This window comes from Pseudophryne corroboree, chromosome 6, assembly GCF_028390025.1.
Source record: "Pseudophryne corroboree isolate aPseCor3 chromosome 6, aPseCor3.hap2, whole genome shotgun sequence".
Lineage (NCBI taxonomy): Eukaryota > Metazoa > Chordata > Amphibia > Anura > Myobatrachidae > Pseudophryne > Pseudophryne corroboree.
The window spans coordinates 201301263-201327529 of record NC_086449.1 but is presented as its reverse complement, the minus strand read 5'-3'; the positions used below and the strand labels follow the sequence as shown (position 1 = coordinate 201327529).

General features: G+C 47.0%; 1 protein-coding gene across 5 annotated transcripts in view; it reads right to left on the bottom strand.

Annotated features, from left to right (window-relative positions):
- Window positions 1–26267, bottom strand: part of LOC134931849 (organic solute transporter subunit beta-like) — a 104372-nt gene that overhangs the window by 37865 nt on the left and 40240 nt on the right. Inside the window, exon 1 of one of the 5 annotated variants that reach the window (XM_063925621.1) lies at window positions 5419–5525. The exons of 3 other annotated variants lie outside the window; for them this stretch is intronic. The gene's annotated coding sequence lies outside the window, so the exon portion shown is untranslated. One more of the 5 variants, XM_063925624.1, reaches the window with a different exon arrangement.

The following is a 26267-nucleotide window of genomic DNA, read 5'->3' as shown; positions in this document are numbered from 1 at the left end:
GGGGCATATGTGGCACTGTGGGGAATATCTGGCACTGGGGGCAAATACCTGGCACTGTGGGGGAATATCTGGCACTGGGGGGAGCAGGCACTGAGGGGGCATATGTGGCACTGTGGGGGAATATCTGGCACTGGGGGCATATACCTGGCACTGTGGGGGAATATCTGGCACTGGGGGCATATGTGGCACTGGGGGGGTAGATTTGGCACTGGGGGCATGTACCTGGCACTGTGGGGGAATATCTGGCACTGGGGGCATATGTGGCACTGGGAGCACGGCCCTACCAACAAGCACTACCCCCTAGCAACGAGCATGACACCCAGTGCATGAAACCCCTGGCAACGAGCATGACACCCTGAGCATGAAAATCCCTGGCACCGTGCATGGAACCAAGAGCATGAAACCCCTGGCAACGAGCAGGTAATTTAAAAGTAATTAGAAGCCTTACTGTAGAACTTAATGTGTAATGGGCATTACGGTGTGTGGCATAATGTATCACGGACATTGCGGTGTGTGTCATAATGTGTCAGGCATTACGGTGTGTTGTATACTATATCACGAGCAATGTGGTATGTGGTATAATGTCTCAGGGTCATTGCGGTGTGTGTCATAATGTGTCACAGACATTGTATGTGCTATAATGTATCAGGGGCATTGCAGTGTGTAGCATAATGTATAACGGGCATTGCGATTCCTGTCATAATGTGTCACAGGCATTACGGTGTGTGGCATAATGTGTCGGGGGCATTACAGTGTGTGCATATTGTGTCATGTGTATTATTGTGTGTGGCATAATGTCTAAGGGCCATTGCAGTATGTGGCATAATGTATACTGGGCATTACTATAAGGAGGTAAAATGACAAATAATGTAAGGGGCATGAATCAGGATTATTTTTCTTTCCTGTGGTGGCTAACGTCTGGGCGTGCAGGTTGCAAAACTGGGGTATAAGGTAGTCTTTTCCTGCAATGCCACGCCCCTTTATGCGAAGCCACGCCCATTTAATCAAAGCCACACACCCCTTTTGGCGGCGCGCGCATATTTGTCCCTTTACTAGTGCCAATTATGGGGGGGTGGGGGGGCGCCAAAGAATTTTTTGGCTTGGGGGAGAAAAATTTCTAGTTACGCCACTGACTTATGTTTCCTATTAATTTATACCCTGTTCTGTAGTCACCTGCTTGCATGCTGGCACGAGGTTAGTGATTTATAGGCGCAGCTATAAATATTCAGTAGGATCACTGTAATGGTGACCAGCGTCTGTAGTGACAGATTCATAATCAATTAAGTCATTTGGATATTGGCAAAGTATAAATTGTGCAGTGTAGCTCCATTTCCACTGAAGTGGGTGGTTTAAGAGAAGACATAAGAGGCGAGTAGATAAGTGACATGAATATGTTAGCAGTACAGATATGAAACTGCTTTTACAAACAAGGTTATTATAATAATATAAAGTGGAGTCATTGAGAGGGTGCATTATTTTAAGAAGTCTTCCTTGTCATACATGGGGGAGGGGTCATTTCTACTAAGACTTTAGAATTTATTCACCAGCTCTGAGCCACCAGAGATATTGCTTTTTAAATGGGATCCTTTTCGCGCCTCCATGTAACATTTCAGTGGGAAGCATATTCCCGGAAACACGGAGCAATGTAATAAACAATTGAAAATACACAACATTGCAACATGTAATAAAGATAAAGAAACCTATTTATAAAACTAACAGTTATGTTGGTGATAAGTCATACTTGCCCATTTGAGTGGAGATCCAAGTGGCAATTGCAGGGAGCGTTAAGACATGACCCACATCCCCACCCCCACTGCCGAACGCTGTGATTTGCCGCATATTGCAGCAGGGTGGGGGCTAGGATTACCTGCTTTGCTTACTTCCTGCAAGGGCATGGGGGGATCCCGGAGCTTGGCCTACATTTCCTGTCTAGTTGAACAGTAGAAATGTTTGTCATAGATGTAAGTTTATCTCACTGTGATATAAATGTAGCTATCACCACAATGTTACACTAGCTTATCACGGAGTCAGCACATGGGAATCAGAAGACCCCATTCTGCTCCACTGACCATATGTTGGAGCCTGTCACATGCGTGGGACTTGGTTTCAGCTTCCAGTACCACTCTTGGGCCTTGGCATAAATATAAATGCTTTTTTTATATATATATAAAACAAGACTTGAATATATAAAACCATGTTACCTACAATATATAAGTTACATTATAGCTACAGTTTTCTTTTTTTCCTCTCCAAAAAATATATTTGTCTAGTTTGCAGTAGGTAACAGTGCACCTGTAATGCATTGTGCATTGGCTGCACTTCTTCACTGACCTCCATTGTGCCCCCTGGTTACCAGCATTCTGTACACTAGCTCCAAATGTTCACATATGATCAGTGCCAGCGGAACTTATGTCCACACCAACATCTTCATTGAAATCTTGTATGTGGCATTTGTGGCAGAGGGAGGGAGAGAATTTTATAGTTCAATAGTGGTATGTGTGTATTTCTATCTGTAGATAACCATTAGGCTGTACTAGTAATGATTGGCTTTTCAAAACTGCACCGCTTAAAGCAGGGGTGGGGAACCTTTTTTCTACCGAGGGCCATTTGGATATTTATAAAATCCTTCGGGGGCCATACAAAAATTCTCAACTTAAAAAATTACCCTGCCCCCCAGTAGGTCTGCCCCTTAGAGGTACTGTGTGTGCGCGCCGGAGACGCGCACGTGGCCAAAAAATGGGTGTGGCCAGTTAAAATGGGACGTGATACACATATGCCCCCAATAGTGCGGTGCCAGATCCACAATTGCCCCCACAGTGCCAGGTATACAAATGCCCCTCACAGTGCCAGGTATACAGATGTCCTCACAGTGCCAGGTATACAGATGTCCCCACAGTGCCAGGTATACAAATGCCCCTCACAGTGCCAGGTATACAGATGCCCCCACAGTGCCAGGTATACAAATGCCCCTCACAGTGCCAGGTATACAGATGTCCCCACAGTGCCAGGTGTACAAATGCCCCTCACAGTGCCAGGTATACAGATGCCCCCACAGTGCCAGGTATACAAATGCCCCTCACAGTGCCAGGTATACAGATGTCCCCACAGTGCCAGGTATACAAATGCCCCTCACAGTGCCAGGTATACAGATGCCCCCACAGTGCCAGGTATACAGATGCCCCCACAGTGCCAGGTATACAGATGCCCCTCACAGTGCCAGGTATACAGATGTCCCCACAGTGCCAGGTATACAGATGCCCCCACAGTGCCAGGTATACAGATGTCCCCACAGTGCCAGGTATACACAGATGTCCCCACAGTGCCAGGTATACAGATGCCCCCACAGTGCCAGGTATACAAATGCCCCTCACAGTGCCAGGTATACAGATGCCCCCACAGTGCCAGGTATACAGATGCCCCTCATAGTGCCAGGTATACAGATGTCCCCACAGTGCCAGGTATACAGATGCCCCCCACAGTGCCAGGTATACAGATGCCCTGCCCCCCCCTCCCCTCCGTGCTGCTTACCGTGCTGCTTTCGGCGGGACACGGAGGAGAGCGCGGCTATGTTGGGCGGCGGCGGCATGTAGGACTTGAAACCAGCCGCCGGTTCGAGAGCCAATCAGAGCTCGCGGACCGGCAGCCGCGGCTTCTGATTGGCTGCCGGTCCGCGAGCTCTGATTGGCTCACGAACCGGCGGCTGGTTTCAAGTCATACACGCCGCCGCTCCCACCCGACAGCCGCGCGCTCCTCCCTGTTCTGACAGCTGAGACATGCTGCCGCCGGACTGAGCGGCAGCGTGTCTCACTGACACAAGCTGGTGGGCCGGACCAAACGGCTTCGCGGGCCTTATACGGCCCGCGGGCCGGAGGTTCCCCACCCCTGGCTTAAAGGGAAGAGCGCCTTACTGTATGCAATACACAGACCCAAATTTAGCTTGATTATCTTGCTCACAAAGATCTTAAATAAAAATCTAGCCATACAAACTAGATCAACGGGTTACATAAGATCCATGGAAATTGTTGTAGTAGCAGGAATGTTACCTGCAAAAGCAGCTGCATGATGTATAAATCAGTTTTGGTGGCATTGTTCCATTGGTTTGTAATGAGTCTTTGCGTAGTTTGCACTGTTCCACAACTACATAGTAGGAGTCTGGTCTGGGGTCCCAGCTGCACCATCACTTACTCTTGCTGTAGATGTATTTTAAGGAACTTTGGGGCAGATGTATTAACCTGGAGAAGGCATAAGGAAGAGATAAACCAGTGATAAGTGCAAGGTGATAAATGCACCAGCCAGTGAGCTCTTAACTGTCAATTTGCATATTGGAGCTGATTGACTGGTGCACTTATCACCTTGCACTTATCACTGGTTTATCACCTCCTTATGCCTTCTCCAGGCTAATACATCTGCCCCATTCTCCTGTAAGATATGCGTTCTAATCTATGCGGCTGCCAGTGTGCCCGGGCGACAGTGGGGCAACATATGTGGATGTTCTCATGTGGACTAGCAGTGAAGACAGAGACAACAGCATCTATACACAATCAGCATTAGTAATGTTCTTCTGCAGTGGTGTAAATATAATATACATACAGTATACTTATTTACCTGTCTGCACCACTGCTATTGTGGACTTCTCCCACCAGCCCCACCAATCTGTATGGAATCTATTATATAAGTCATTTTAAATATCAGTAATTGTTAGTAGGCATTAAAACACTCCAGTAGTATGGCAAATATATATAAAATAAGCAACATATCTTGTTACATCAATTATTACACTCTAGGCAGTGGGTGGTCTTTACACACAACGATGCCTAGCTGTATAGTACATAGCATAGAGTACACTGAGCTGAACTAGCGCAGTAACAAAGGAGCCTGGTCATTTCTACAACCCTTGTTTTTAGCTGTTGTGACCAATCATTGCTATCCTATCCTATTCTATTCTACTGTTGTTATGGCAAGTATTCTATACTTCCCATAACAGTACTTCCATGCTCATAAAAAAAAATTAATGATGAATTAAAAGAAAAAAAAAGTCACTTTGACCTAAAAAAACAAACATACACAACAACAGTCATCCCAGAATTACATTATAGTTTGTAATTTATTCTCCAAATTGCAAAGAACCTTAAAGTGGAACCCTGTGCACTTATATATATATATATATAGTCTTCAATGTTAGTATAATCTAATGATCAGCTAAGAGGAAAATTTACAATAAATTTCCTGAATAATCTGTAAAACAGTTTTACCCTTAGAACACATCTCAGACACGATATGCAAAGAATTAACAAAGCTAAGAGAGTGTTACTCTAACCTGTGTATGTAACAATAATGTTACCGTGTACCTACATTATAGTGAGAATTGGAGTGAGCATATGTCCAGCAAGCAGCTATATACGTATTCTCTATATGTACCTGGTATCTCTAACTGTACAGCAGGGTGACGTGTCCTGGCAGGTGAGGAATCATTGGCACACTGGCAGCTTATACTCTGTTTTTTATATTTCAGTGTAGGAATGGCCATTGCCCTTGGCATGTAACCCTGCTTATCTGCGAGTGATACTGCTTTGATTCCTTTAGTGTCTTTGACCTCAAGCTTCTGGTTATAATGTAACCAGCCCATCCCTGACACTGTAGGAAGACAACTGCCTTAAATAGAAAGTATACTTTAACACTGTCATAGCCATTTGCCTGCTATATACTATGATTGGAGTTAATAAGTACAGTCGTATTAGTTATTAGTAATTCCTGCATATAATTCACATTTGTGTATTAAAAAAAAGCAGCATAAAAATAGACCTGCCCTTTCCTAGCGTGTTTGGATAGTCATGCACGGGCCCGTTATTTTCTCACATGCTGGTACTTGTGGTTCTCCAAGTACCAGCTTGTGGGGGAGGCTTGCTGGGACATGTAGTTCTTCTACAAAAAAACAATATTCTTTATTTTTACACTATGGCTATCAGCCTCCCATCCACCGCCCACGGATGGGGATGACAGCCTCGGGCTTCACCCCTGGTCCTTGGGTGGTTGGAGACCCCTTGATTTAAAGGGGTCCCCACTCCTCCAGGGTACCCCGGCCAGGGGTGAATAGTTGGGGGGTAATGCCACGGCCGCAGGGACCAGTATAACAGTGTCCCTCGGCTGTGGCATTATCTCTCTGGCTAGTGGAACCCGGTGCTGGTTTAAAAAATACGGGGGACCCCTACGTGTTTTGTCCCCCGTATTTTTTTAACCAGGACCGGATGCAGAGCCCGGTGCTGGTTGTTTAAATATGGGGGAACCCTACACAATTTTCCCCCTGAATTTTTACAACCAGGACCGACTCAAAGAGCCCGAGGCTGGTTAAGCATAGGAGGGGGGACCTCACGCAATTTTCTCTAACGTCCTAGTGGATGCTGGGGACTCCGTAAGGACCATGGGGAATAGACAGGCTCCGCAGGAGACATGGGAACTTTAAGAAAGAATTTGGATTCTGGTGTGCTCTGGCTCCTCCCTCTATGTCCCTCCTCCAGACCTCAGTTTGAATTTGTGCCCGGACGAGCTGGGTGCTGTTTAGTGAGCTCTCCTGAGCTTGCTATAAGAAAGTATTTTGTTAGGTTTTTTATTTTCAGGGAGATCTGCTGGCAACAGGCTCCCTGCATCGTGGGACTGAGGGGAGAGAAGCAGCCCTACTCTCTGAAGCTAGGTCCTGCTTCTTAGGATACTGGACACCATTAGCTCCAGAGGGATCGTACACAGGATCTCACCCTTTGTCGTCCGATCCCGGAGCCGCGCCGCCGTCCCCCTCGCAGAGCCGGAAGACAGAAGCGGGGAAGAAGCAAGAAGACTTCGAAATCGGCGGCAGAAGACACCAGTCTTCACTGAGGTAGCGCACAGCACTGCAGCTGTGCGCCATTGCTCCCACACTACACCCACATACTCCGGTCACTGTAGGGTGCAGGGCGCAGGGGGGGGGGGGGGGCGCCCTGGGCAGCAATTAGGACCTCTTGGCAAAAGTTAGACATATATACAGTTGTGCACTGTATATATGTATGAGCCCCCACCATAATTTTGTACAGAAACGCGGGACAGAAGCCCGCCGCTGAGGGGGCGGGGCTTCTTCCTCAGCACTCACCAGCGCCATTTTCTCTCCACAGCTCCGCTGAGAGGAAGCTCCCCAGGCTCTCCCCTGCAGAGTCACGGTAGAAGAGGGTAAAAAGAGGGGGGGGGGGGCACATAAATTAGGCGCAAAAACATAATATACAGCAGCTACTGGGTTAACACTAAGTTACTGTGTGATTCCTGGGACATATAGCGCTGGGGTGTGTGCTGGCATACTCTCTCTCTGTCTCTCCAAAGGGCCTTGTGGGGGAACTGTCTTCAAAAAAGAGCATCCCCTGTGTGTGTGGTGTGTCGGTACGATTGTGTCGACATGTTTGACGAGGAAGGCTATGTGGAAGCAGAGCGGGAGCAAATGAATGTGGTGTCTCCGCCGACGGCGCCGACACCTGATTGGATGGATATGTGGAAGGTTTTAAATGATAATGTTAATTCCTTGCATAAAAGGTTGGATAAAGCTGAAACCTTAGGACAGTCAGGGTCTCAGCCCATGCCTGATCCGATGTCGCAGAGGCCGTCAAGGTCTCAGAAGCGCCCACTATCCCAAATTGTTGACACAGATACCGACACGGATTCTGACTCCAGTGTCGATTACGATGATGCAAAGTTACAGCCTAAATTGGCTAAAGCCATCCGTTATATGATTATAGCAATGAAGGATGTGTTGCACATCACAGAGGAAATCCCAGTCCCTGACAAGAGGGTTCATATGTATGGGGAAAAAAGGCAGGAGGTGACCTTTCCCCCTTCACATGAGCTAAATGAGTTATGTGAATAGGCTTGGGAATCTCCAGATAAAAAACTGCAGATTTCCAAGAGGATGCTTATGGCGTATCCCTTCCCGCCAACGTACAGGTTACGCTGGGAATCCTCCCCTAGGGTGGATAAAGCTCTAACACGCTTATCCAAGAGGGTAGCCCTGCCGTCACAGGATACGGCCACCCTAAAAGATGCTGCGGATAGAAAGCAAGAGGGTACCCTGAAGTCCATTTATACACATTCAGGTACCTTACTAAGGCCGGCAATTGCGTCGGCCTGGATGTGTAGTGCTGTAGCAGCATGGATGGATACCTTATCTGAGGAACTGGATACCCAGTGCCGTTTCTAGCGGCGGGCGAGCCGTGCAACCGCACGGGGCGCCCGCCGCGGCACTTTGTTACTCCTTCTCGCCTCTCCCGAGCGCTCCTGCTCGGGGGGCGGAGTTTCGCGGAATGACGCGTTGCGTCGTGACGTCACGACGCAAACGCGTCATTCTGCGAAACTCCGCCCCCCGAGCAGGAGCGCTCGGGAGAGGCGAGGAGATAACCATGAAGGAGGAGGCGGCCGGCGCGAGGGACGTGAGGCGGCGGAACCGAAGAGCGGGAAGACGTAAGTATTCTCTCTCTCTCTCGCCCCCCCCCTCTCCCCCTTCCTTCCCCTCAACTTGAAACCTGCCTGCCGCACTGTGTAAAATGGGGACACCTGCCTATGGGGATACCTGCCTGCCGCACTGTGTAAAATGGGGGCACCTGCCTGCGTACTGTGTAATATGGGGGCACCTGCCTGCGTACTGTGTAATATGGGGGCATCTGCCTGCGTACTGTGTAATATATGGGCATCTGCCTGCGTACTGTGTAATATGGGGGCATCTGCCTGCGTACTGTGTAATATGGGGGCACCTGCCTGCGTACTGTGTAATATGGGGGCATCTGCCTGCGTACTGTGTAATATGGGGGCACCTGCCTGCGTACTGTGTAATATGGGGGCATCTGCCTGCGTACTGTGTAATATGGGGGCATCTGCCTGCGTACTGTGTAAAATGGGGATATCTGCCTGCCGCGCTGTGTAAAATGGGGATACCTGCCTGCCGCACCGTGTAAACTAGGGATACCTGCCTGCGTACTGTGTAATATGGGGGCACCTGCCTGCGTACTGTGTAAAATGGGGATATCTGCCTGCCGTGCTGTGTAAAATGGGGGCACCTGCCTGCCGCACTGTGTAATATGGGGGCACCTGCCTGCGTACTGTGTAAAATGGGGATATCTGCCTGCCGTGCTGTGTAAAATGGGGATATCTGCCTGCCGTGCTGTGTAAAATGGGGATATCTGCCTGCCGTGCTGTGTAAAATGGGGATACCTGCCTGCTGCACTGTGTAAAATGGGGATACCTGCCTGCTGCACTTTGTAAAATGGGGGCACCTGCCTGCGTACTGTGTAAAATGGGGATACCTGCCTACCGTACTGTGTAAAATGGGGATACCTGCCTTCTGTACTGTGTAAAATGGGGACACCTGCCTGCCGCGCTGTGTAAAATGGGGACACCTGCCTGCCGCGCTGTGTAATATGGGGACACTTGCCTGCTGTAATGTGTAAAAAGGGGACTTTTGTATTTTTATTTTTTCCCCCCTGTGGTGGGTGTGATGATATCAGATGAGGCCATGCCCACTTTAATGAGACCACGCCCATTTTAATCAGGCCACACACCCCTGTCGGGAGCGCGCTTTCTTTCTATGGCTATATGGGGGGGATGGGGGGGGGGGGGGGGGGAAACATTTTTTTTTTAGAGCAATAGGGGGGGGGGGGGGGGGGCGCATTTTGAAATCTCGCACTGGGAGCCAAATTGTCTAGAAACGGCCCTGTGGATACCTTAGACAAGGATACTATATTAATGACCCTGGGGCATATAAAAGACGCTGTCCTATATATGAGAGATGCTCAAAGAGACATTAGCCTACTGGGCTCTAGAATAACTGCAATGTCGATTTCTGCCAGAAGGGTCCTGTGGACTCGGCAATGGACAGGCGATGCCGACTCAAAAAGGCACATGGAGGTTTTACCTTACAAGGGTGAGGAATTGTTTGGGGAGGGTCTCTCGGACCTGATCTCCACAGCTACTGCTGGAAAGTCAAATTTTTTGCCATATGTTCCCTCACAACCTAAGAAAGCACCGTATTACCAAATGCAGTCCTTTCGATCACAAAAAGGCAAGAAAGTCCGAGGTGCGTCCTTTCTTGCCAGAGGCAGAGGAAGGAAGCTGCACAACACAGCTAGTTCCCAGGAACAGAAGTCCTCCCCGGCTTCCACTAAATCCACCGCATGACGCTGGGGCTCCACAGGCGGAGCTAGGCCCGGTGGGGGCGCGTCTCCGAAATTTCAGCCACAAGTGGGTTCACTCCCAGGTGGATCCCTGGGCAATAGGGATTGTGTCTCAGGGATACAAGCTGGAATTCGAAGAGATGCCCCCTCACCGATACCTCAAATCGGCCCTGCCAGCTTCCCCATTAGAGAGCAAAATAGTGTTAGCTGCAATTCACAAATTGTATCTTCAGCAGGTGGTGGTCAAGGTTCCCCTCCTTCAACAAGGGAAGGGTTATTATTCGACCATGTTTGTGGTACCGAAACCGGACGGTTCGGTCAGACCGATATTGAATTTAAAATCTCTGAACATATACCTGAAAAGGTTCAAGTTCAAGATGGAATCGCTCAGAGCGGTCATTGCAAGCCTGGAAGAGGGGGATTTTATGGTGTCTCTGGACATAAAGGATGCATACCTTCATGTCCCCATTTATCCACCTCATCAGGCGTACCTCAGATTTGTGGTACAGGATTGTCATTACCAATTTCAGACGTTGCCGTTTGGGCTCTCCACGGCACCGAGAATATTTACCAAGGTGATGGCAGAAATGATGGTACTCCTGCGGAAGCAAGGGGTCACAATTATCCCATACTTGGACGATCTCCTCATAAAAGCGAGGTCAAGAGAGCAGTTACTGATCAGCGTAGCACGCTCTCTGGAAGTGTTAGGACAGCACGGCTGGATTCTGAATATTCCAAATCGCAGTTGATTCTTACGACTCGTCTGCCATTCCTGGGCATGATTCTGGACACAGACCAGAAGAGGGTTTATCTCCCGATGGAGAAGGCTCAGGAACTCATGACACTGGTCAGAGACCTATTAAAACCAAAAAAGGTGTCGGTGCATCACTGCACACGAGTCCTGGGAAAGATGGTGGCATCATACGAGGCCATTCCCTTCTGCAGGTTCCATGCGAGGACCTTTCAATGGGATCTCCTGGACAAATGGTCCGGATCACATCTTCAGATGCATCGGTTAATCACCCTATCCCCCAGGGCCAGGGTGTCTCTCCTGTGGTGGCTGCAGAGTGCTCACCTTCTGGAGGGCCGCAGATTCGGCATTCAGGACTGGGTCCTGGTGACCACGGATGCAAGCCTCCAGGGGTGGGGGGCAGTCACACAGGGAAGAAATTTCCAAGGCCTGTGGTCAAGTCAGGAGACTTGCCTTCACATCAACATCCTGGAACTAAGGGCCATATACAACGCCCTACGTCAAGCGGAGTACCTACTTCGCGACCAACCGGTTCTGATTCAGTCAGACAACATAACCGCAGTGGCTCATGTAAACCGCCAAGGCGGCACAAGGAGCAGAGTGGCGATGGCAGAAGCCACCAAGATTCTTTGCTGGTCGGAGAATCACGTACGCGCACTGCCAGCAGTGTTCATCCCGGGAGTGGACAACTGGGAAGCAGACTTCCTCCTCAGGCACGACCTCCACCCGGGAGAGTGGGGACTTCATCAAGAAGTCTTCACACAGATTACAAGTCGGTGGGAACTACCACAGATAGACATGATGGCGTCACACCTCAACAAGAAGCTACAGAGCTATTGCGCCAGGTCAAGGGACCCTCAGGCGGTAGCTGTAGACGCCCTGGTGACACCGTGGGTGTTCCAGTCGGTCTATGTATTTCCTCCTCTTCCTCTCATACCCAAGGTACTGAGGATAATAAGAAAAAGAGGAGTAAGAACAATTCTCATTGTTCCAGATTGGCCACGAAGGACTTGGTATCCAGATCTGCAAGAATTGCTCACAGAGGATCCGTGGCCTCTTCCTCTATGACAGGACCTGTTGCAACAGGGACCCTGTCTCTTCCAAGACTTACCGCGGCTGCGTTTGATGGCATGGCGGTTGAACGCCGGATCCTAGCAGAAAAGAGTATTCCGGAGGAGGTCATTCCTACGCTGATAAAGGCTAGGAAGGACGTAACAGCTAAACATTATCACCGGATATGGCGAAAATATGTTTCTTGGTGTGAGGCCAGCAATGCTCCTACAGAGGAGTTTCAGCTGAGCCGTTTCCTTCACTTCCTTCAGTCCGGAGTGGATTTGGGCCTGAAGTTAGGCTCAATTAAGGTCCAGATTTCGGCCCTTTCCATTTTCTTTCAAAAGGAGTTGGCTTCTCTGCCAGAAGTTCAGACGTTTGTGAAAGGAGTGCTGCATATTCAGCCTCCTTTTGTGCCTCCAGTGGCACCTTGGGATCTTAACGTGGTGTTGAGTTTACTGAAATCACACTGGTTTGAACCACTTAAAACAATGGAGTTGAAATATCTCACGTGGAAGGTGGTCATGCTATTAGCCTTGGCTTCAGCTAAGCGTGTGTCAGAATTAGCGGCTATGTCTCATAAAAGCCCATATCTGGTTTTCCATATGGATAGAGTGGAATTGAGGACACGTCCACAATTTCTGCCAAAAGTGGTCTCATCCTTTCATATGAACCAACCTATTGTGGTGCCTGTGGCTACTCGTGACTTGGAGGATTCCGAATTACTAGATGTAGTCAGGGCTTTAAAAGTTTATGTAGCCAGAACGGCTAGAGTCAGGAAAACGGAGTCACTGTTTATCCTGTATGCATCCAACAAGCTTGGTGCTCCTGCTTCAAAGCAGACTATTGCTCGCTGGATCTGTAACACGATTCAGCAGGCTCATGCTGTGGCTGGATTGCCGCAGCCAAAATCAGTGAAAGCCCATTCCACTAGGAAGGTGGGCTCTTCTTGGGCGGCTGCCCGAGGGGTCTTGGCATTACAGCTATGCCGAGCTGCTACTTGGTCAGGTTCAAATACGTTTGCAAAGTTCTACAAGTTTGATACTCTGGCTGAGGAGGACCTATCGTTTGCTCAATCGGTGCTGCAGAGTCATCCGCACTCTCCCGCCCGTTTGGGAGCTTTGGTATAATCCCCATGGTCCTTACGGAGTCCCCAGCATCCACTAGGACGTTAGAGAAAATACGATTTTACTTACCGGTAAATCTATTTCTCGTAGTCCGTAGTGGATGCTGGGCGCCCGTCCCAAGTGCGGACTTCTTCTGCAATACTTGTATATAGTTATTGCTTAAATAAGGGTTATGTTATAGCTGCATCAGGGTTTATCTGATGCTCTGTTATTGTTCATACTGTTAACTGGGTAAAGTTATCACAAGTTATACGGTGTGATTGGTGTGGCTGGTATGAGTCTTACCCTGGATTCCCAAAATCCTTTCCTTGTACTGTCAGCTCTTCCGGGCACAGTTTCTTTAACTGAGGTCTGGAGGAGGGACATAGAGGGAGGAGCCAGAGCACACCTGAATCCAAATTCTTTCTTAAAGTGCCCATGTCTCCTGCGGAGCCCGTCTATTCCCCATGGTCCTTACGGAGTCCCCAGCATCCACTACGGACTACGAGAAATAGATTTACCGGTAAGTAAAATCTTATTTTTTTTCTTTTTAACCCTTTTGGCACTTAGTACAATGTACACAATGAAGCCCTGCACGGATCTCACTGATCCAGCCGGGATTCATTGTGTTATGTCAGGCAGTGTTTTACTAATCACTCCCGTAAAACACTGACCGACAATACGAATCACAACGACATCGGAAAAAACGAAACTAGAAAACTCGGCAGCTTAGTAAATTTCCGTAGATGAATTCAAAAAGTTGCAGTAAAAATTTTTTTTTAACATTTTTTTATTGAGACATCAGGAATTGTTCAAAGAAGTACAATTTAGGTACAATAACATGTACAAATAAAGAATATATACATAGAAGTTGTACGATAAATTCTCATATTATCACATTAAAACATAATATCAAGATGAGATAACACACAGTATGAAGTCATACATTAAAGTCATGCGTGTGGTTGTGAACATTACAAGGAGCCTTGGGGGAAACCACCATAACCGCCAATCCTCAAACTAAAGATATAGGTTGGTCCTGTGCTGCCAATCTGGTTAGGTACCACGTAGTGTTTTTTAAACTATTATGGATTTGTAATCGCGTGGCGAGGGGCAAACTGGAAATATAGGAATCCCATAGAGTGAAAAAACGACCTACTTGAATACCCTTATCCACAATGGCTTCCACCCAGTCCATCCGGAATAGGTGGTGCAATTTAGTCAGAAACAATGGTATCTGTGGAGGTGTGCTATCTATGCACCCCTGAAGTATTGTCTTTTTCCCTGCAGCACTAAGGGCCAATAATAGTTTTTTACATTCTGATGGCATCCGAAGATCAGGGTCAATGATACCCAGTATCGCCCATTCAGGAGTAAATGGCACAAAATGTATCAATTTAGCTTCTGCGTACTTTCTAATGAAATGCCAGAAGTACTGCACAATAGGACATGCCCATAAACAATGATAAGTGTCCGCCTCACTCTGATGGCATTTTGGGCATGAGTGTGTCTCTGATGTTCCCATATGAAAACGTTGCAATGGGGATAAATAGGTGTTATGGTATACATTTAAAAATAATTCAGTATACATACTCGCAGGCAAGACCTTTCGGGAATACAGTAGGGTCTTTTCCAGTATGGGTATAGTCAATTTAGGGAAATGTGTCAACCACTTGGACATGCCGCCTGTTATAGTAGCATGATCCAATATAGTTCTTAAAAATGTATAGTGTATAGATATGGCTTTATGACTTGGTACGGGGTGTAATAAAAGACTGTCCAACGAGTTTTTCCAGTCCCCTTCCGAAAAGTGTGTGAGAACATGTCTGACATAAAATTGTGCTTGCAGGAATGAATGGCAAAGGAGACTGGGCAACCACAGTATGCTTTGCGGATACCTCAGAAAAGGTCAGCATGTGGCGTTCATCAGTGGAAACTAATGATCGAATCGACGTTACTCCAGCCTCCCCCCACATAGCAAAGGAGTGAGCAGCCATGCCGTCCAAGAATTCAGGATTTTGGGTTAAAGGTAGATGTAGGGAATGATATTGGCACAACCCCGCGTTATGACGCAAGATATGCCACATTCTCCTAGTAGACCATAAAAGCGGATTCGATTTGGTATGGTCCGAGATTTCCTGATTATGTTGATGGAGAAAACACGTCAAGTCAACGTTTGTCAAGAAGCTCTGTTCCAAAGACGTATTCGTGTAAACAGAGCTGTTTTGTAGCCAATCCCTCAAATGTCTCAGAAGCGCAGCCTGGTTGTAAACTACCACATTGGGGAAGTTGATCCCTCCATTGGATTTAGGCTGGGCAAGTTTACTTAATGCTATACGGGCATGGCCCCCCCTTCCATATAAAAGTTCTGATGAGTTTATTGATCATTTGTGCGTCCATTTTCGTCAGTAAGACAGGGAGTGTTTGTAGAGGGTATAATAGGCGTGGGATAGCCACCATTTTAAGTAAGTTGGCCCTACCCAAGTATGACAACGGCAAGCGTTCCCATTTCTTAATATCGTCAGTCAAAGTACATATGGCTTTGCCCACATTGAGTTTATATAATTCCGAAATGTGCCTTGGCACTATAATGCCTAGGTATGAGATATACGTTGATACCCAGCGCAGCGGGAAATGTGTAGTCCAGTGTGGACATGTAGTATTGCCATATAGCAGTAGTGCTTTAGATTTGGCCATGTTAATGCTAAAACCCGAAATTTGGCCAAATAATTGAATTTTTTCTAAAATAAAATGAAGAGTGTGCTCAGGGTCGGATCTATAGAGAAGAATATCGTCGGCAAAGTCCGATAACTTAATTTCCTGCCTGCCCACTCTTATACCCCGAAAGGCCGACCAGTCCTGCAATGTCCGAAGTAGTGGATCAAGAGCTAGGTTAAACAATAATGGTGATAGAGGGCATCCCTGACGGGTGCCCCTTTCCAAAAAGAATCGTTGACCCCTGATCCCATTTATCAAAAGAGAGGCAGATTGTTTGTTGTAAATAAAATGAATATAGTCAATAAATCCGGGATCAAAACCTCTTTTTTCCAGCACTGTAAACAAGTATGGCCACAGGACCATGTCAAAAGCCTTATTGGCGTCGAGGCTAAGAAGCATGTTTGAATCTGCACATGGAGATTGGGATGCTGCCACTGCAGCGCGAATTGCCTTGACTGCATGTCTGCTAGTCACAAACCCCATTTGTGTTGTGGTAAGAATATCTGGGAGAATAAGCTGAAGCCGTGTCGCCATTATTTTAGCTAATAATTTATAGTCGACATTCAGTAAACTAATTGGCCTATAAGAGGAAAGGAGGTTCGTATCCCTACAAGGTTTAGGTATGAGGGTGATGAATGCTTCATTAAATAAAGGAGAGGGACAGCTTATTTCTTTTATAGCCTGAAACAGCTCTAATAAAGCTGGTACAATGTGAGATTGTAATACAGGTTGAGTCTCCCTTATCCAAAATGCTTGGGACCAGAGGTATTTTGGATATGGGATTTTTCCGTATTTTGGAATAATTGCATACCATAATGAGATATCATGGTGATGGGACCTAAATCTAAGCACAGAATGCATTTATGTTACATATACACCTTGTACACACAGCCTGAAGGTCATTTTAGCCAATATTTTTTATAACTTTGTGCATTAAACAAAGTGTGTATACATTCACACAATTCATTTATGTTTCATATACACCTTATACACACAGCCTGAAGGTCATTTAATACAATATTTTTAATAACTTTGTGTATTAAACAAAGTTTGTGTACATTGAGCCATCAGAAAACAAAGGTTTCACTATCTCAATCTCACTCAAAAAAGTCCGTATTTCGGAATATTCCGTATTTCGGAATATTTGGATATGGGATACTCAACCTGTATGCGATAATATTCTCCTGACAGACCATCAGGACCAGGAGATTTACCATGGGGCAGGTTTGAGATGGCAGAATTGATTTCCTCCTCTGTCACTTTGCCCGCTAGGACCTCCCTTTGTTCCGTAGTCAACGGGGGTATCACATTGTCTGTAAACAATTGTGCTTGTACCTCGGCGTCCACCGGTGTAGAGCTAAACAGGGATTGAAAATAAGTTTGAAACTGCGCTACTATTTCCTGGGATTTGGTGATAGTGTGACCCGATGTGGGATGATGAAGAGCGGTTATAGTATGTCTCTTTTTAGCAGGTCGAGAGATAACCGCTAGTAACCTACCTGCCTTATTACCCCATCTATAGAATTTGGTTTTGGTGTAATCTAAGGAGTGTTTCGCCTGAGTCGCTAAATAAGTTTCAAGCAGGCGTCTCGCCTGCTTGTATTCAGTGAGAGCGGCATCAGTAGGAGTGGAAGTGTAGGTTTGGAAAGCAGTAGACATCGCTGCCTTTAATACAGAGTATTCCGTCTTGGCTTCTTTTTTCTTCCGGGAAACATAACTAATTATATGACCCCTCATTACTGCCTTAGAGGCATTCCAAAAAATGTTGGGTCTATCCCAGTATTCTATGTTGTCATCAACATAATTAGTCCAGTGGTATGTAAGGTATAATTTAAAATCCTCTGAGTTAGCCAAATATTGCGGGAAGCGCCATATGTGATCCATTGGGTACATGTGAGGGTGAGCTAGGGCATGGTCAGAAATCAATATGTCAAGTATGTCCACCCCACTGACATTAGAGATTAATTCATCGGCAATTAGGAACCTGTCTATACGAGACAGAGTTCCATGTGCAAACGATAGATGGGTGTGTGTTTTGTCTCCTGGGTGTAGCAGTCTCCATGGATCAGAAAGGTCTAAAGAGTCTTGAAAAGCCATTAAGTGTTTGCTATAAGGGTCAGTGGTCCTTGGTAGGGTCGGTGATCTATCGACTGTAGGATCATCCACCATATTGTAATCTCCTCCCACTATCAAGGGGAAATTCATCCTACTTTGGAGAGTATGACCAAGGTCCTGAATAAATATATGTGTGTTAATATTCGGGGCATACAGATTGACTAGAGTAAATTTGTTGTGGAAGAGCTCGATATCCAATATTATGTATCTGCCTTCAGGATCAATAATTTCTTCCAAAACAGTTACAGGAAGGTTTTTTCGGAAAAGTATGGCTACTCCTCTAGCTTTCGTGCGAAAAGGGGCAGATATACAGGGGCCAAGCCAAGGAGCCTTCAATATATTTTCTTCGCCCGTCTGCCAGTGGGTCTCCTGTAAGAAAATCACATCAGGGTGAAAACGTTTGAGGTGCGTGGCCACACAACGTCATTTGACTGGGGAATTTAGACCATCAACATTCCAGGAAATAAATTGTATGGGTTTTGGAGGCAGTATCTCAGATGAAGAAGTATCAGTGGATGGCATGGCTACTCAACCCCAAAGGGGCAAAAAAATACCTGACAGAAAATCAACATCTCTAGGTAACTGAAGGTGGGTCCCCCTTCAACCCAAGGCTTCCACATCAAGAAATTTTTTTTAAACATGAACAACACGGTGTCATAAAATACACAACATAACAACACTGTGTGAAACATTAACGATAATCCACGATGACTCATAACTTCTTTTTCTAAACTTTTCCTATCAACCATAACCATGGTGGGCACCAACTAGGCCTAGCGGTGCGCACACTGAACACTGTTACAAATATCTATAAAACTAGTAAGAAGGGATGCTATACTTACAGAGAATAGCATGAAAACAAATAACAAATAGAAAACCAACACACCTCCGCCTGAGGTGAGAGTACACAAGCTTCCGTGACCCTGACGGATCCATGACCGATAAACTAGCTATTTGACGACCTTGTAGGCGACCTGTGTGTCAAGAAATGCGTCTTCGCCACCTCTGGGTCTGTATAGAAAACTTGATTCCCATTTTCTAAGACCCGTAGTTTAGCGGGGTACAATAAGGCAAAGCGAATATTTTTATCATGTAAGTAGGAGCAGACCTCAGAGAATTCTTTTCTCTTCTGAGCCACAGCAACTGAGAAATCTTGAAATATCAAGATTTTATGGCCCTTGACAAGCAATTCCCTGTTTTTACGGTATGCTGCCAGAATTTGATCCTTGGCCCTGAAGTCGGGTGTAGTACGTGTGACCGGCGGTCTCCTGACCGCCGGTCACCTTACCGACGGCGGGATCCCGGCAGCATACCGACGGTGGGATCCCGGCGGGGAAGGGCGAGTGCAGCAAGCCCCTTGCGGGCTCGCTGCGCTCGCCACGCTGCGGGCTCGGTGGCGACCTGCGGTCGCCACGGGTTCTATTCCCACTCTATGGGTGTCGTGGACACCCACGAGTGGAAATAGTCCCTGTTGGTCGGCATGCCGACCATCGGGATAGTGAGCCGTCGGGCTCACGGAGGAGGTCATGTGACTGTCGGTCAGCCGACCGGCGGTCACATGACCACCACCCCTGAAGTCTAGGTATCGGGCAATAACTGGACGAGGGCGATTCCGTGTCCCATCTCGTGGTGCTCCTAACCTATGAGCTCTCTCAATATAGGGGACCTCAATGTCATCTATGATCCCCAGCGAAGTAGGGAGGTCAACGCTGAGATAAGAGGTAAGGGCTGGACCTGCCAAGGATTCTGGTATACCTTTAAATCTAAGGTTATTCCTACAAGACCTATTTTCCAGGTGCTGTCCTGGCAGATTTGTCTTGTAATTGTTGTATGAATTTACCCTGGGTAGATATCTCCTCCTGGCAAGAGTTGGTAAGGTCCTCGACATCACTCACTCTCGACTCTAATGATGAGATACGTGTCGTATGTGAGTCTATGCAAGCCAGGCCCGCATCTAAGCGGGCTTGGAGGTCATCAAATCGTTTATCTAGGAGGGGCATAAGGAAATTCGAGATTTCTCTAGCAGTCAAGGGAGGAGCTTTATCACTAGTTAAGCTAGATGCATCTGCCCCAGGACCAGCAGGAGAGGGTGGAACCGATTTAGGGGGTACTTCCTTCCCTTTCCCCGCTTTATAGGAGGTGTTCGATTGTTTTGGAGGCATGTTTTTGTCAAGGTATTTGTCCATACCCCAAGGGATATGACAGAGAGAAATTGGTGCCTCCTGAAATCAATAATGTAACAGTCACCAATAGCAATAACAGAATGCAAAAGATAAATGCGGAGCCCGGGCGGTGGTGTGGGACCAAATCAAATTTCTAGGACATAGTCCAGTTGGGCAGCATCCCTACAGAAATTTACAATTACATAAGCAGAAAAATTACATCTAGAAATATGAAAGATGCCTTTCGGCGACGGACAGCAGCCGCAAAACAGCTTGTAATAACTGAAATACCATAAGCAATACCGTGAGACTGCACCGGCATTAGGACACAGCCAACACAGGTGTATGTGGAAACAGGTTCCGTAAAACGATCTGAGGAGTCAAGCAAAATAGAGTAGAAATATCGGAAAAGTAAAATAATAAACGTCATATATGGCTTACAGAAGAAGGAAAATATCAAATGTCACAATTAGCCTGTAAGAAATGGAAATGGAAAATAATAAACATCACAATTGAGCTAGCAGTCCAATCACAGAAATTCAAGGCCACTAGGTGGTGGTGGTGCACAAGCTGTAAGCCTCAGCAAAGAACGTGCAATTGACATACGTCCCAGAGTAACATATAACGTTGGACAAAATAAAGGGTAACAGTCCTCCTTGATAATGTGGGCAGGAGTTCAGCAGCCGAGGTTATGTGCAGAGTGCGGTAAGTGGCTCCTGCACAGTCTCTAAGTCCACCACACTCAGCAATAAAGACCAAGAATGGGGAAGGCAGAGAAGGGAAATTGTGATATAGGGTGGTAGGAAGGAGGAAGGGGGGAAAGGGCAACACAAGAGGTAGGGAGGTTCAAAGAATCTGGGTATGTGGGGTGTGAAATGCAGAGAGGGGGATGTTAGTAAAGATGTAGTAAGGGTAAACAGACAATGTTAGTACCTGGGGAAGATTTGTAAAGCCCAGCGTCTCCTCTGGGATCGTGCAGTCAGGAGCGGGAGTCCAGCAATGTCACCATACCAAGCAATGTTCCTCCAGCCAGATAATAATACCGGTGCAGTCCTGGCAGATCCACCGCCGGGCGTACTCAGCACGTCCACTCCAGCCCGTCTCGGGAAAGCAGAGCAGGACACAGCTGTTCTGGGCCTCCCGCTGCAACCCGCCGCCAGCACCCAGACCCCCAATGCCGGAGACACGGACGATCAAACGGGGGCCGGTGGGGTAAGGTCCTGATGCACCCCCCCGTAGGAGGGTAATTAGGTATAGGTGCGTGGCCTCCAAGATCCAGCCGCACCACAGGCACGATGGGACTCCCAGGGGCAAAGGGTGTTAGGGCGCCACATCCATCGCGGCAGCCTCCCGTAGCACCGCACAGCAAGCCAGCGGCGGGGAGCGCGTCACCACCCGTCGCAGCTCGGGTCTCCATACGGACCTCGCCTCCACCGTCCCGCGAGCTCTCTCCCCCGTCTCTCCCGCCGAACAGTCACCAGAGCCAGGTAAAGGCGTTAGGGGGATCCAACGAGGATAAGACTGCTGCCGCCGGGTATTGACAGCCCGTCAAGAAACAAGTCAGGGAGCCGGCACATAGGTGTACAGTGGGTGTGGGAGGGGGCACGCTACCCCCAGTGTCTCAGGCTGCCACGAGGGCCATCAGTGTCGGTGGCCAGACTCCGGTGGTATAGAAACGCTCCCCAATAAAAAGGGTCTTAAAGTGTTCCCCACAGTGTGCACCCTGCAGGTAGTTGAGTGGTTTATCCAATCTAGCAGGAGTTAAGCAGGATGGGCACTGATTTTGCAGGTTGGTGTAGGGAGCTGAGTAAAATGCGGCCATGCTGGATGCCCCGCCCACCGGAAGTCCAAGTTGCAGTAAATTACGTCCGATACAATTCGAGATCAAACTCCCTTAAAAACGGCACAAACACGAATATTAGTAAATAAACCCCCATGTACTCAGAAACCGTCATATAATTAAATTGTCAGAACAAGGAAGCAGCCATATAAAAGTAGAGAAGTGGCCCATGGCAACCAATCAGCTGCTCTGTATACTTTGATAGTATGCAAATTATAAATGTTTTGTGAATGCTGATTGGTTGTCGTGGGCAACTTCTCCACTGGCTCACTTATCCACTGTTTTCACTGCTTAGTACATCTCCTCAGATGCGGTTAGCAGGCAGACACTATGCCCACATTGAGTATGTCGACATGAAATGCCAGCGCCGGCATCATGAAATAGGTGGAACGCTACTTAGAGCATTTAAACTGTACGGGTGTAAACATTTTAAACAGGTTGCTAACTGGCATGGTTAAAGTGCTAGTGTAACATTACAGTACATCAGTGTTTGGTTCCCAGGACCAGCATTGTCATGTCGAGATATTTCAGCATTGTCATGTCAACTTCCTCACTGTTGACATAGTGAGTGTTATCATAATATACCAAACTTCTATGTACTGTGTAGTAGCGGTAACAATCAATAGAATATTACAATTTACCATATTAATGTTGCGAATTTACCATAATTTACCATATAATGGGGTCTATTCATGAAGCAGTGAGAAGAGTGGAGAAGTGAGCCAGTGGAGAATTTGCCCATGGTGATCAATCAGTGTTGAGGTAATATTTATAAAGTGTGTTCTACAAAATTATACGTAGCAGCTGCTTGGTTGCCATGGACAACTTCCCCACTGGCACACTTCTCCACTCTTTTCACTGCTTCATTAATAGACCCCAATATTAGACCTCCTCTTGGATCCCCAGCGAAAAAACAGATTATCAGTGAGGGTTTTCTCCTAGTCACCAGCAGACGGTGAAGTGCTTACATTTGTGCATAATGGGGGTAATATCAAGTTGATCGCAGCAGGATTTTTGTTAGCAATTGGGCAAAACCATGTGCACTGCAGGGGAGGCAGATATAACATGTGCAGAGAGAGTTAGATTTGGGTGGGATGTGTTCAATCTGCAATCTAATTTGCAGTGTAAAAATAAAGCAGCCAGTATTTACCCTGCACAGAAATAAAATAACCCACCCAAATCTAACTCTTTCTGCACATGGTTTTGCCCAATTGCTATCAAAAATCCTGCTGCGATCAACTTGGAATTACCCCCATCTGGTGCCAGGTAGTATAGCTAACGTCAGATGGCGTTATCTAACTTTTTGCTGCTTGTTAGATTTGGGAAGGCGGCCTGAGCCAATATAGGTACAATGGGCCTAATTATGAGTTGATCGCAGCAGCAACTTTGTTAGCAATTGGGCAAAACCATGTGCATTGCAGGAGGAGCAGATATAAAATGTGCAGAGAGTTAGGGGCCCTACACATTTGACGATGCGCCGCCGAGGTGCCCGGCGGCCGAAACGGCCGACGAGCGACCCGGCGGCGGGGGGGCAGTGACGGGGGGAGTGAAGTTTCTTCACTCCCCCCGTCACGCGGCTGCATTGAAGTGCAGGCAAATATGGACGAGATCGTCCATATTGGCCTGCATGCACAGCCGACGGGAGACGAGCGATGAACGAGCGCGGGGCCGCGCATCGTTCATCGCTGGAGTCTCCACACTGAAAGATATGAACGAGTTCTCGTTCATTTATGAACGAGATCGTTCATATCTTTCAGAAAATCGGCCAGTGTGTAGGGCCTATTAGATTTGGGTGGGGTGTATTCAAACTGAAATCTAAATTGCAGTGTAAAAATAAAGCAGCCAGTATTTACCCTGCACAGAAACAAAATAACCCACCCAAATCTAACGCTCTCTGCAAATGTTATATCTCCCCCCCTTGCAGTGCACATGGTTTTGCCCAATTGCTAACAAACTTGCTGCTGCGATCTACTCAGAATTACCCCCAATGGGAGGGTGGTAAGTGAAGGAGAGAGAGGTACCAAAGAAGAAATCAGTCATTTCATTAGTGGATTACAACTTGTTAGACTGTAAAAACGCTGGAGACAGGCCTGACCTCAGCTGCATTAAATAGACCCTTTAGTCTTGTCGGCTTTGGATGCACAACTAGGGTTGAACCCTAAACAGAATTCAGTGATTGCCCAGCAGGGTGTGGCATATCATGGTTTAGTACTTCTGCTTTATGTCCCCTTTATCAGTAACTTAACTGATAACTCTGGGAAAAAAATATATATTCCTGGCATCACCATCAGTCAGGTAGTAATAAAGCCAGTGTGCCATGATTGGGGTACACACACTTCTTAAACAGTATACACCCCTGCTTAAGTGCCTATGCTTAGGTTAAACAAAAACAGCTCAGCTCTGTGCAGGAGCGGTATCACAGCTTATGAGCTCCTGTGCTAATACTGAGCAAGAGTTCACTTACTCCTACTCTTACTTGTTCCCCCTTTTCTCTCCAGTCACACCATTGTCTCCTGCCTTCCACCTCCATGCCTGTGTCCCCTGGTTACACATGTCCTCCTAAATGCTGTGTTATAAAGCATAAGCTTGTGGCTAGCCTTGTATTTTATCGCTCCACATGCGCACCCCTGTCCTCTACCACCATGTTGTCACAGGGTAGAGAATGCAGAAGAGTTGTAGTCTAGGGAATCATAAAATAGAATACGCTCAGTGACTGGATGTTATGGATTAGGAGAAATTACAGAGGAGGGTGCACCAGGTTGTCAGTGTAGAAAACAAAAAAGTTGAAGATAAGGCACAGGGAGATATAGACCAGGTAGCCAGAGTGTAGAACAAAGGGAAATATAGACCAGGTAGTCAGAGTGTAGAACACAGGGAGCTGTAGACCAGGTAGCCAGAGTGTAGAACACAGGGAAATATAGACCAGGTAGCCAGAGTGTAGAACACAGGGAAATATAGACCAGGTAGCCAGAGTGTAGAACACAGGGAAATATAGACCAGGTAGTCAGAGTGTAGAACACAGGGAAATATAGACCAGGTAGCCAGAGTGTAGAACACAGGGAAATATAGACCAGGTAGCCAGAGTGTAGAACACAGGGAAATATAGACCAGGTAGTCAGAGTGTAGAACACAGGGAGCTGTAGACCAGGTAGCCAGAGTGTAGAACACAGGGGAGCTCTAGACCAGGTAGTCAGAGTGAAGAACACAGGGGAGCCGTAGACCAGGTAGCCAGAGTGTGGAACACAGGGAGCTGTAGACCAGGTATCCAGAGTGTAGAACACAGGGGAGCTGTAGACCAGGTAGCCAGAGTGTAGAACACAGGGAGCTATAGACCAGGTAGCCAGAGTGTAGAACACAGGGAGCTGTAGACCAGGTAGCCAGAGTGAAGAACACAGGGGAGCAGTAGACCAGGTAGTCAGAGTGTAGAACACAGGGAGCTGTAGACCAGGTAGCCAGAGTGAAGAACACAGGGGAGCAGTAGACCAGGTAGCCAGAGTGTAGAACACAGGGAGCTGTAGACCAGGGGGTATATTTACTAAAATTCGTATTTATGTCGATGTGGTGGGAGATGAATCACGATTGGCATCGAATGTGTGATTTTGTAACTTTTTGTTTTTTTTACGCCTCATTTACTAAGCTGTCGTATTTTGTTTATTTTCATTTTTCGATGTCGATGTCATTCGTGTTTTTCAAGAGAGTAGAATGCAGTCGGTTTTGTGTTTTTGCGGCCGTGTTGTGTTTTTTTTTAACGAATTCGTAATTTGAATGTTGCGGCAGTGTTTATCCGTTCCCGGCCGCGTTTTTTTTCTAACTTTCGTTTTTGTCACTCGTCCATGATTGGTTTGTTTCCTGATGGAGGAGTGTCTGTGCTCATTACTATAAAACCGCCCCAAACCGACCGAACCTCGTGGGTTTTGCTAGTGGAGAGGTGAGAGGAAGTGGTGTTTGGTGTTGGTGAGTAGTTTGGAGTATTTGGTGGTTTGGTGGTGCTTTTTTTCGATTGTTGAGTGCTGTACTGTGTGTGTAAGTAGTCTTGTCATACTTGTTGTGTAGTTATTTAAAAGTCTGTTTACTTTTTTGTCTTTGTTAAAAAAAAAATCAGTCTATTGTCATTGTTTGTGAGTGTGTGTGTGTGTTTGGTGTGTGGTGTGTAGTGGATGAGTGTGCTTTGTGTTTTTTTTTTTTAATCAGTGTTTTTTGTTGTTTGTCCTGAATATGTCCCAGTCAGAGGTGAGTGAGGTGGCGGAGGTGAGTGAGGTGGAGGAGGTGAGTGAGGTGGAGGAGGTGAGTGAGAGGGAGGAGGTTAGTGAGGTGGAGGAGGAGGGGGAGGTTGGTGCCGCAGACTCGAGT